Consider the following 11362-nt stretch of genomic DNA (forward strand, 5'->3'; position numbering starts at 1 on the left):
GTAAATGTATCATTTTATCTCTGGACTTCACTGGACAAAAAGACCCAAGAATGGGGATTTCCCCATCTCATGGTCATTGTCATCAAGGCAGTTGGGATGAATGAAAAAAAGTACACACCTAGGAGACTGAGAATGCCTTTTGGCTTTATACAAAATATGTTACCTTTGGAAAATTAATTTATACCTCTGGCTATCACTTTCCTTGTCCATAAAACATAGTTACCAAGGCTCTATCAGACCCAGTATTAGATAAATACTTATATGGATTTCTATGTGCTGTGCTTCTATGGGAATGCCTGGCTGTATATTAGGGCTATAAAGTTTTTCTTGGATATGGTGTCTATGATTTTAAAGAGCTATGGGACCACACTGATGAATGACTGGATAAAGAAACTGGTATATAATGGAATATTCAGCTCTAAAAGAGAATGTGATCTTGCTATTTTCCACAACATGGATGAGTTTGGAGGGCATTATGTTAATGTAAATAAGCCAGACACAGAAAGAAAAATATTGCATTATATAATGAAATCTGATATGTGGAATATGTGGAATATAAAAAACAAAGAAATTCACACATACAGAGAAACAAAGCAGTGGTCACCAGGGGTGTGGGATGGAGGGGGCGAGGAAAGGAAGAGATGTGGGTCAGAGGATACAAAGTAATAGAGGAGAGTGGCCAAGATGGCCAGCTAGAAGCAGCTAATGTGTGTGGCTCTCACGGAGAGGAACAGAAGGGGTGAGTAAGTACAACACCTTCAGATGAAACATCCAGGTACTCGGATTGGGACTAATCAAGGAAACAACTTGACCCATAAAGAACGAAAAAAACCAAGACAGGACAACTGCCCACCTGGGAGCAACAGGGGATCTTCCCCCAACCAGGGAAGTGGTGAGTGAATGAGCAACCCTGGAAACCACGCTTCTCCCATGTATCTTTGCAACCTTTGGGTCAGGAGATCTCCTTGTGGACCACTCCACCAGGGCCTTCAGTCTTCAGTCTGACAGAGCTGTGTGGAGTCTCAGCAGAGCAGACACTCAGGCATGTGTGGAGACCCTGGAGCCTTAGATACTCAGGCTTTCCAGCAAAAGTAGCTGCAACTCCGGCAAAGTGGGAGGTTATATTCCTGTACATATCCCTAGGAAAGGGACTGAATCCAGGGGGCTGAGCAGCAATGGCCCACACGCTCCACTTCCACAGCATCTCACAAGACAAGACCCACTGGCTTGAAATTCTAGCCAGCTACTAGTTGCAGTATTGCACCTCCCTAAGAAAGAGCTCCGAAGGGAAGGGGTGGGCCACTACCTTTGCCGTTTGGACCACTTAGCCATTCCAGCCTTTGGGCTTCAGAGTGTGTGAGGCGACCAGGGGCTGAAGTGGACCCCCAGCAGAGCACAGCTGCTCTACCAACACGTGGCCAGACTGCTTTTTCAAGTGGGTCCTGATCCTGTTCCTCCTGACCAGGTGGGAACTCTCAACTGGGATCTCTAGCCACTTCCTACAGGTGCCTTTGGGCCAGCAACAGGTCCATACCTCCCTGGGACAATACTCCCAGAGAGGAGGACAGGCTGCCATTTTTGCTCTCTCGCAGCCTTCACTGGTGACACCTCCAGGTTCTGAAAAATCTGAGGTGACTAGGGACCCCAAGCATACTGCAGCAGCCCTGTGGAAAAGTGGCCATACTATAATGTGGGTGGCCATTCCCATATCTCCTCACTGAGCAGGTCCCCCACGCCTGGGCCTCCAGCCACCCACCACCAGGGTTAGTGAGCCATTACCTGCTCAGCAACTTTCTAGAGCCTCCAGGGGCAACTGAGTCTCTCTGCCATTGCCTCTGCAGTGGAACTGTCCTTGCCACCCTCAGACTAAGAAAGGAGCAAAGACCCTAAGTTCCTTATCCAAACCTCCAACAACCTGCAGTCAACCCAAAGAAAGGAGGCCAGTCCATCTCCCACATGTCCTACACTCTCCCTATGGCTCATCACCAGACAAGGAACCCCTGGCTTGGGCCCACAGCCTCCATCTTGGGCTGACTATACTGAGTGATTGCTGACCTGGATCTCTCTGGGGAAGAGACCCTAGGAGTCAAGTAAATGACACTTGGCCACAACCACTACTAAGATCTCTTCCTCTGCTGCCTCTAGCAGGAACATAAACACTGAGATCACCCCAGAGCTGTAGTGGGCAGCCCAGGAGGACCAAGTCGTGAACTACATGCTTAACAGGCAGAGGAACCCATACTTTCAGAGCACTGAGAGGGAACACGGCTGCAACTGTGAGGAAACGTAGGGGAGCCACACAACTGAGCAAGAATCTACCAACTGACCAATAAGTGCCAGCTGCTGGATCATACCCCAAAGCTTCAACACCAAAAATAACTCAATAACATACCCCACTCTGAAACCAGACATAAGAAGTCATCTTCAAATAAAGACTGTATATTAGTCTGTTTTCATGCTGCAGATAAAGACATACCCAAGAATGGGAAGAAAAAGAGGTTTAATTGGACTTACAATTCCACATGGTTGAGAAGGCCTCAGAATCATGGTGGAAGGTGAAGGGCACATCTTACATGGTGGCAGCAAGAGAAAATGAGGAAGAAGCAAAAGTGGAAATCCCTGATAAACCCATCAGATCTCATGAAATTTATTCAGTATCACAAGAATAGCACAGGAAAGACTGGCCTCCATGATTCAATTACCTTCCCCTTGGTCCCTCCCACAACATGTGGGAATTCTGGGAGATACAATTCAAGTTGAGATTTGGGTAGGGACACAGCCAAACCATATCGGAACATACACAAAGCCTTGGCTCAGTGAAACCATAAAAGAAGTCTATTGACTGTACTCAATCTACACTGCAGTTAAAGAAACACCCACAGGCAGAGATGAGAAAGAACCAATGCAAGAACTCCAGTAACTCAAATGGCCAGAATGTCATATGTCCTCCAAACAACTGCACCAGTTCTCCAACAAGAGTTTTTAAGGAGGCTGACCTGGCTGGAATGACATAAATAGAGTTCAAAATATGGATAGGAGCAAAGATCATCGAGATTCAGGAAGATGGCAAAACTCAATTCAAGGAAAATAAGAATCACAATAAAGTGATACAGGAGCTGAAGGATAAAATAGCTGATATAAAAAAGAACCTAAATGGTCTGACAGAGCTGAATAACACATTACAAGAATTTCACAATGCAATCACAAATATTAACAGCAGAATAAACCAAGGTGAGGAAAGAATTTCAGAACTTGAAGACTGGTTCTCTGAAATAAGACTGTCAGACAAAAGTAAAGAAAAAAGAATAAAAAGGAATGAACAAAACCTCTGAGAAGTATGAGATTATATAAAGAAGCCAGATCTACAAATCACTAGCATCCCTGAAAGAGAGGGGAAAAAAGCAAACAACCTGGAAAACACATTTCAGAATACTGTCCGTGAAAACTTCCCCAACCTTGCTAGAGAGGCCAACAGTCAAATTCAGGAAATACAGAGAACTCCTGCAAGATTCTACACAAGAAGATCATCCCCAAGACACATAACTGTCAGATTTTCCAAGGTCAAAATGAAAGGAAGGATGTTAAAGAAAGAGAAAAAGATTAAAAAAAAAAAAAGACAAGGAAGGGCATTACTTAATAGTAAAAGGTTCATCCAACAAGAAGACCTAACTACCCTAAATATATATGCACCCAACACAGGAGCACTCAGATTCATAAAGCAATTTCTTAGAGACCTACAGAGAGACATAGACTCCCACAGAATAATAGCAGGAGACTTCAACATTCCACTGACAGTATTAGACAGATCATTGAGACAGAAAATTAACAAAGATATTCAGCACCTAAACTCAGCATTGGATCAAATGGATCTGATAGACCTTTACAGAAGTCTCCACCCAAAAATAAGAGAATATACATGTGATGATAAGAATGTATATTCTGTTGTGGGCATTTAGTGCTATGAATTTCCCTCTTAACACCGCCTTAGCTGTGTCCCAGAGATTCTGGTATGTTGTATCTTTGTTCTCACTATTTTCAAATAACTTCTTGATTTCTGCCTTAATTTCATTGTTCACCCAAAAGTCGTTCAGAAGCATGTTGTTTAATTTCCATGTAATTGTATGGTTTTGAGCACTTTTCATTGTGTTGACTTCTATTTTTACTGCACTGTGGTCTGAGAGCATAATTTAGCATAATTTTGCTTATTTTATATTTGTTGAGGATTGTTTTATGTACAATTATGTGGTTCAATTTTTTGTCTATTATTTCTTTCATTTTGTTCATTATTTCTTTTCATCTTCATTGTTTAATTTGCTGTTGATGTGGCCATCCTGGATGTAGGATGGACCCCACCCAAAATTTGGTTCAATTGTTGAGACTGCTGATGCCACAAACATACCAAGAAGGTAAGAAAATATTTATTACTTACTTAATTGAGGTCTCTGGGGAAAGCAGGGCAGGCCTTTCAAGCAGGTTCCAGATGGCTCAAGAGAGCAGCTAAAGGAGACTGGCTTGCAATTTTTATCATGATTAGAAGGTGGAGCTAGGATAAGAGTTACTACATGTGGGACGGGGTTTGTGTGCCAGCAGCAAAGAAAACACCTAGGCTTTCTTATCTCCTTTCCCAGATGTGAGACAGAAGAGGAAGGAAGTGAGGCTTAAGAGCTGTCAATAGTCTTACTTCAAAAAATGGAGTCAGACTACTGCAATTCACCTCTAATGTTTCACTGAAATATGCCATGTTTCAATACATTAAATTGAATTTGAACTTGTTTATGTAAGTCATTATGGCACTCTATGAGGCCTGCAAGGAGAATAAAAGTTCTGTTGAAAGCCTTATTCAAGAGCTTAGCATTGTGTATTTTGAAATGAGTGCCTCGATCAGGCACTGTATTGTGGCTTTAGTAGGTGAGACATATAGAACCTCGATTTCTATTTGGGTATCTGTGAGGTAAGAGATTCCCAGCATTATTTACCCCAAAGAGGGTAACTTTGGATGAGGAATTTTGGTGCCATTGGCCATACCAGACAACTAGATCATTAGCAATGAATGGTCCAAGAATATATAAAAATGTGCAGATGAGGCCTACTGTTGGCCAGGGCATCCAAGGCTATGATGACTGCTTGAGATTTGGTCAATTGTGCTGACTCTTGGGTCCCATCTTTTATCAAGGACATCCTGATTAAGGGATGAAAAGCAGCAATTCATCAGCAAGTTCCATCATATGTGATGGTGATGATGTCATCCATAAATGTATGAATTCTCATTGCTGTTCACCAAGTTGACCCCAAGGGTTCCCCAGGTAACCAAAGACTTTGGAAGAAGGATGACCTCCTCTAGCACTGTGGCATCTGGCAAACGGACTGAAGATAGAGGAGACCACTACTGCCTACAAATGTGATATTCCAGAGGCCTGGGCTTGGTTCTGTTCCATAGCAAGGAGGCTTTAGTAGTTGTGCTGAGCTTGAAGGATGCTACTTAAGGACCAAAGAATAATGGGAAGCTGAATATTGAGGGCCACAAACTCAGGACCTATGAGAGACAGTCTTTGTTTCTGGCATGTAGCCAGTGATTACCACTGTAATGGTAGCTAGCACAGCATAAAGAGGAGCAGTTTGTTTCATCAGAAGCTCATGGTCAACTTATGGCCATAATGAGAAGTCCAGAATTTCTAGGAGGAATGAGAGGAAGTTGCTAAAGCCTTCCTAATAAGGAAGTTTCTTGGGGACACTAACAGGAGGGACTGTTTTTTATAACTTAAGACAGATTTTTGGGCCTTTTGTTGGAGGGGCACCATTCAAAGGTGGGCTGATTTGCAAGTAATAGTATAAGTAGGCTTAAATAAAATTTGTAAACAAGGATGATATAGTTTGTATGTTTGTTCCCTCCAAATCTCATATTGAAATGTCACCTCCAATGTTCAAGGTGGACCTACTGGTAGGTGTTTTGGTCATGGGAGTAGATCCCTCATGAATGTCTTGGTGCTGTCCTGTGGTAATGAGTGAGTCCTGCTCTATTAGTTTGCATGAGAGCTGGTTGTTTAGAAGAGCTTGGCATCTCTCTCTTCCTCCTTCTCTCGCCAGGTGATGCACCTGTTCCTTCATCTTCTGCCATGAGTAAAAACTTTCCAAGGCCTCACAAGAAGCCAAGCAAATGCTGGTACCATGCTTGTACATCCTGCAGATCTGTAAGCCAAATAAACCTCTTTTCTTTATAAATTACTCAGCCTCAGCTATTCCTTTATAACAATGCCAAATGGACTAACATAAGGATGATGTTGCCTCCAGAACCCAAAAACGCCTAAAGGATGTTGGGCTTGTTTTAATGTTGTAGGTGCTGAGAGTATCAATAACTTTTTCTTGATAATGTAAGAATAGAGCAGCTCTCAGTTTAGCAAATAATTTTCAGGAATTTAGCTGAGGTAGCTGGCCTAGCTCTATGTGGGTCAATGGCCTGTCCTCTTTTCATTAATTCTTTTATGAACATTTGTATGTCCTAAATTAGTATGTCAAATACATCTCCTTGGAGGAAGATGTCATGAGTGTAAGGTCATACCTGTGTTCCTGGAGAAAACTGGATGCAGCAGTTAAGATTTTGTCTGCAAAGATTGTGTGTGATGGCAGTGTCCCTTCAGAGATGAAGGCAAATTGGCTGAGAGGCTGTTGAAATAGGCATGGTACAGAATAGATTAGTCAAATGTATAGTAGTAAAATATTTACCAACTGCTAATTGAATGGAATCAGTAATGTCAGTAACACTGGCTATGGAGGCCTTAATGGATGAGACCACGGTATTAAGTTTGCAGGAATCTACTGTGAGGCATCATGCATTCTTTCCAAGTTTAAGAACAGGCCAAATTGGACTATTAAGCAGAGAAATGGGATAATCACCCCTTCTTTAACTAGGTCTCATGTCACAAGTTTCAATCCTTGAAGGCCCTGTTTTAATTTACACTGGGTTGTATTAACCCTTTTAGCTGAGAGGATGGACTATGGGGTCCTATTTTGTCAAACAATTCATAAATGCCAAAGACTTCTTTTAATTCATTATTTATTGGGTCAGAGCATCCATGCCCACTATGGGAATTTTAGGGCAATGGGTGCTATGACAATAGGGAATTGAGCAGGACAATGGCTCTTACGGTTAAGGTGAAACATATGTATATGTCATTTATTTTATATTTAGGAGCTCTCCTACATTTAGTTTAAATTTAAATTTAAATTTAGTGAGATTGCTATAAATTATAAATGTAAGTTGAGCCCTGGTATTGATGTAAGGCCATGAAAATTGGCCGATTTGTGCATTTCAGATGTTAAAGTTAATTCAGAACCTATGCTGCAGAGGCACAGAAGCAACCAGACCCCTTTTAATCTTTATGTTGCATAAATTCTTTTAGTACATTTTGTCCAATTGGGCGAAATTGTAGAGCTCTTCAGTTTTTTGTTTCTTCCCCTTGCATCCAGCTTTTTTAATTTTTTAAATAGAGTTTCACTCTTGTTGCCCAGGCTGGAGTGCAATGGCGCCATCTCGGCTCACCATAACCTCTGCCTCCCAGGTTCAAGCAATTCTCCTGCCTCAGCCTCCTGAGTAGCTGGGATTACAGGCATGCACCACCACACCTGGCTAATTTTGTATTTTTAGTAGAGACGGTGTTTCTCCATGTTGGTCAGACTGGTCTCAAACTCCCAACCTCATGTGATCCACCTGCCTTGGCCTCCCAAAGTGCTGGGATTACAGGCATGAGCCACTGCACCCAGCCACATCCAGTTTTTGTTTTTGTTTTTTTTTCCTTTTTTAAAAACTTAATACAAACTTGTATTAATTCCAGCTAGTTGAGTGAATGCCATATTCCAATGAGGTCATTATGTTAATACACATGGATTAATATTCAATATAAGACTCTCCTCTTTTTTAACTTTGCAAACGCTTCTTTTATAAGGCAAATCTAGCATTCTTTTTAAGTGCAAATTTGAGTTCTTCCTTTTTAAATAATTTATTTTGTCAATAGGCAGATACTTATATTTTTATTGTATATAACAGGATATTTTGAAGTATATATACACTGTGAAATGGTCAAATCTAGCTAATTAACAAATGTATCACTCACATAGCCATCATTTTTCTGCTGAGAACACACAACATCTACTCTTTTTACATTTCTCAATAATACAACATATCATCATTAACTGCTGTACAATAGATCTCTTGAAATTTATTCCTCCTATGTAATTGTAATTAGATATCCCTCCACCAACATCTCCCCACTCACCCCTCCCCACTAACCACTTAGCCTCTGGTAACCACCATTATACTCTCCACTTCTATGAGATCGATTTTTTTAGATTCTACACATGAGTCACTAGCCTCTCTTCCCTACTCTTCTTTCTTCCTTGATACAAGTGACCGCCAATGGGGCCATATATTGTACAGGGTAGGGTCTTTCCCCTGAGAGATCTACAGAATGAGGGCCAATGCCTATTTGAGCCATCCAAGCAATTGGTTGGTCACAAGGTAAGAGTGCTTCCTTCAAGTCTAGTGTGAGTCATGGCTTATGCTGGAATTGAGACAAATGATTCAAGCCAAGATGCACAGGTAGGTTCAGGCAGAGACACATGACCCAGTGATACATTAAGGAGGGCCCCAAGCTTGTCCTCTCTCCCTAAATGCCAATTAAATACTAAAAAAACCAAAATCTGACTTAGGCCAGTTAAATCTGTAACAAAGGCTCAATAAAATTTAGCAAATGTAGTACAAAGCAGCACAGCTCAAAGAGTCAGCTAGTAAGCTGGAAACAGCTCAAAGTGCATAATTGCTAACAGGTGGCAAAGCCTATTAATAAGCTAACCTAAGATAAGACAGACCCCGGTCATTGTCTAGATATCATGCTTTCTGTGCTAACTGTTGTGACCATTCCACAGAGTCAGGATGAACTCTTACCCAAAATTTGACTTGAATGTTAAGACTGCTTATACTGAATACATACCAAGAGGGCATGAAAGGAAGCATTACATAATAAGGCTTTCTTGGAGAGCATGACAGACCTTCCAAGCTGGTCAAAAAATGGCTTGAGAAACCAGGAAAAGGAGACTGGCTTGGAATTTTTATGGTAGTTAGATGGTGAGGCTGGGATGACGGTTCCCACATACAGGAAGGGGCTTATGTGGCAATAAAGAAGGACATAGCTAGGGCTTCTTATTAGCTTGCCCAGATGTGGGGCAGAAGAGAAAGAGGTGAGGTTTAAAAGCTGTCAGCAATCAAACATCAAAAAATGTAGTGAGCTCTTTTCTAGTTCCATATGAATTTTAGAATAGTTTTTTCTAATTCTGTGACAAATGACATTGGCAGAATGATAGAAATAGCATTTAAAATCTGTAGATTGCTTTGGGTGGTATGACCATTTTAATGATATTGATTCTTCCAATCCATGAACATGGAATGTTGTCCCATTTGTTTGTGTCACGTATGACTTCTTTCAGCAGTGTTTTGTAATTCTCCTTGTAGCGATCTTTCACTTCCTTGGTTAGCTGTATTCTTAGGTTTTTTTGTTTGTTTGTTTGTTTGTTTTTTTCATTGTGAATGGGATTATGCTCTTGATTTGGCTCTCAGCTTGAGAGTATATTGGTATACAGATATACTACTGATTCTTTTACATTAATTTTGTATCCTGAAACCTTACTAAAGTCACTTATCAGTTCTAAGCAATCCTAAGCAAGAAGAACAAGGGAGGAGGCATCATGTTACCTGACTTCAAACTATACTACTAGGCTACAGTACCCAAAACATCATGGTGCTGGTACAAAACAGACACATAGACCAATTGAACAGAATAGAGAGTCCAGAAATAAAGCTACACACCTACAACCAATGGATCTTCCACTAAGTTGACAAAAATAAGAAATGGGGAAAGCACTCTTCATTGAATAAATGGTGCTGGGGTAGATGTGCAATATACAGGAGAATGAAACTGTACCCCTACCTATCACCATATACAAAAATTAACTCATTATGGATTAAATACTTAAATGTAAGGCCTAAAACTGTTAAAATCCTAGAAGAAAACTCAGGAAATACCTTTTTGGACATTGGCCTTGGCAAATAATTTATGAATAAGTCCTCAAAAGCAATCACAACAAAACCAAAAATTGACATGTGGGACCTAATTAAAGAGCTTCTGCACAGCCAGAGAAACTATCAACAGAGTAAACAGACAACCTACAGAATGGGAGAAAATATTCACAAACTATGAGTCTGACAAAGGACTAATATCTACAGCCTATAAGGAATGTAGACAATTGAACAAGCAAAAAACAATCTCATAAAAAGTGATGAAAAGACACGAACAGACTCCTCTCAAAAGAAGACATACAAGCAGCAAACATATTTTAAAATGCTCAGCATCACTAATCATCAGAGAAATGCAAATCAAAGCCACAATGAGATACCATCTTATACCAGTCAGAATGGTTATTATTAAAAAGTCAGAAAACAATAGATGTTGGCATGCCTGCAGAGAAAAGGGAATGCTTATATACACTATTGGTGGGAATGTAAATTAGTTCAGCCACTGTGGAAAGCATTTCAGGAATTTCTCAAAGAACTGAAAATAGAACTACAATTTCAGTCAGCACTCCCATTACCAGGTATATATCCAAAGAAAAATAAATTGTTCTACCAAAAAGACATATGCATTTGTATGTTCATCGCAGCACCATTCACAATAGCAAAGACATGGAGTCAACCTAGGTGTCCATCAACAATGGACTGGATAAATAAAGTGTGGTACATATACACTATGGAATACTATGTAGCCAAAACAAAATGAAATCACGTCCTTTGCAGCAACATGGATGCAGCAGGAGGCCAAGATATACAAAATTGTAGGCCATAAAACAGTCTCAATTTTAAAGGATTCAAATCATACATATGTTTTCTGACCAAGTAGAATTAAATCACAGTCATTTCTAGGAAATCTTCAAACATTAGGAAACTAAACAACACATTTCTGAGTAACCGATCCATCAAAGAAGAAATCAAAAGACAAATAAGAACGTGTTTTGAATTGAATGAAACTAAAAACATAAGTCAATATTTATGGGATAAATTTAAAGCAGCACTTAGAAATTTACAACAATAATGTATGTAATAAGAAATATCTCAAATTGTTTACCTCAGCCTCCACCTTAAGAAAATAGCAAAAGAAGAACAAATTATTCATAAATCCTTCTAGAATACTGAAGGGGGGAGAATATTTCCCAACTCATTCTACAATACCAACTTTACCAAAACTAATAACAACATTACAAGAAAGCTACAGACCTGTATTTCTCATGACTATATGTGAACAACTTTTCATAAAATTTA

Source organism: Macaca mulatta, chromosome 12, assembly GCF_049350105.2.
Source record: "Macaca mulatta isolate MMU2019108-1 chromosome 12, T2T-MMU8v2.0, whole genome shotgun sequence".
NCBI classification, from domain to species: domain Eukaryota; kingdom Metazoa; phylum Chordata; class Mammalia; order Primates; family Cercopithecidae; genus Macaca; species Macaca mulatta.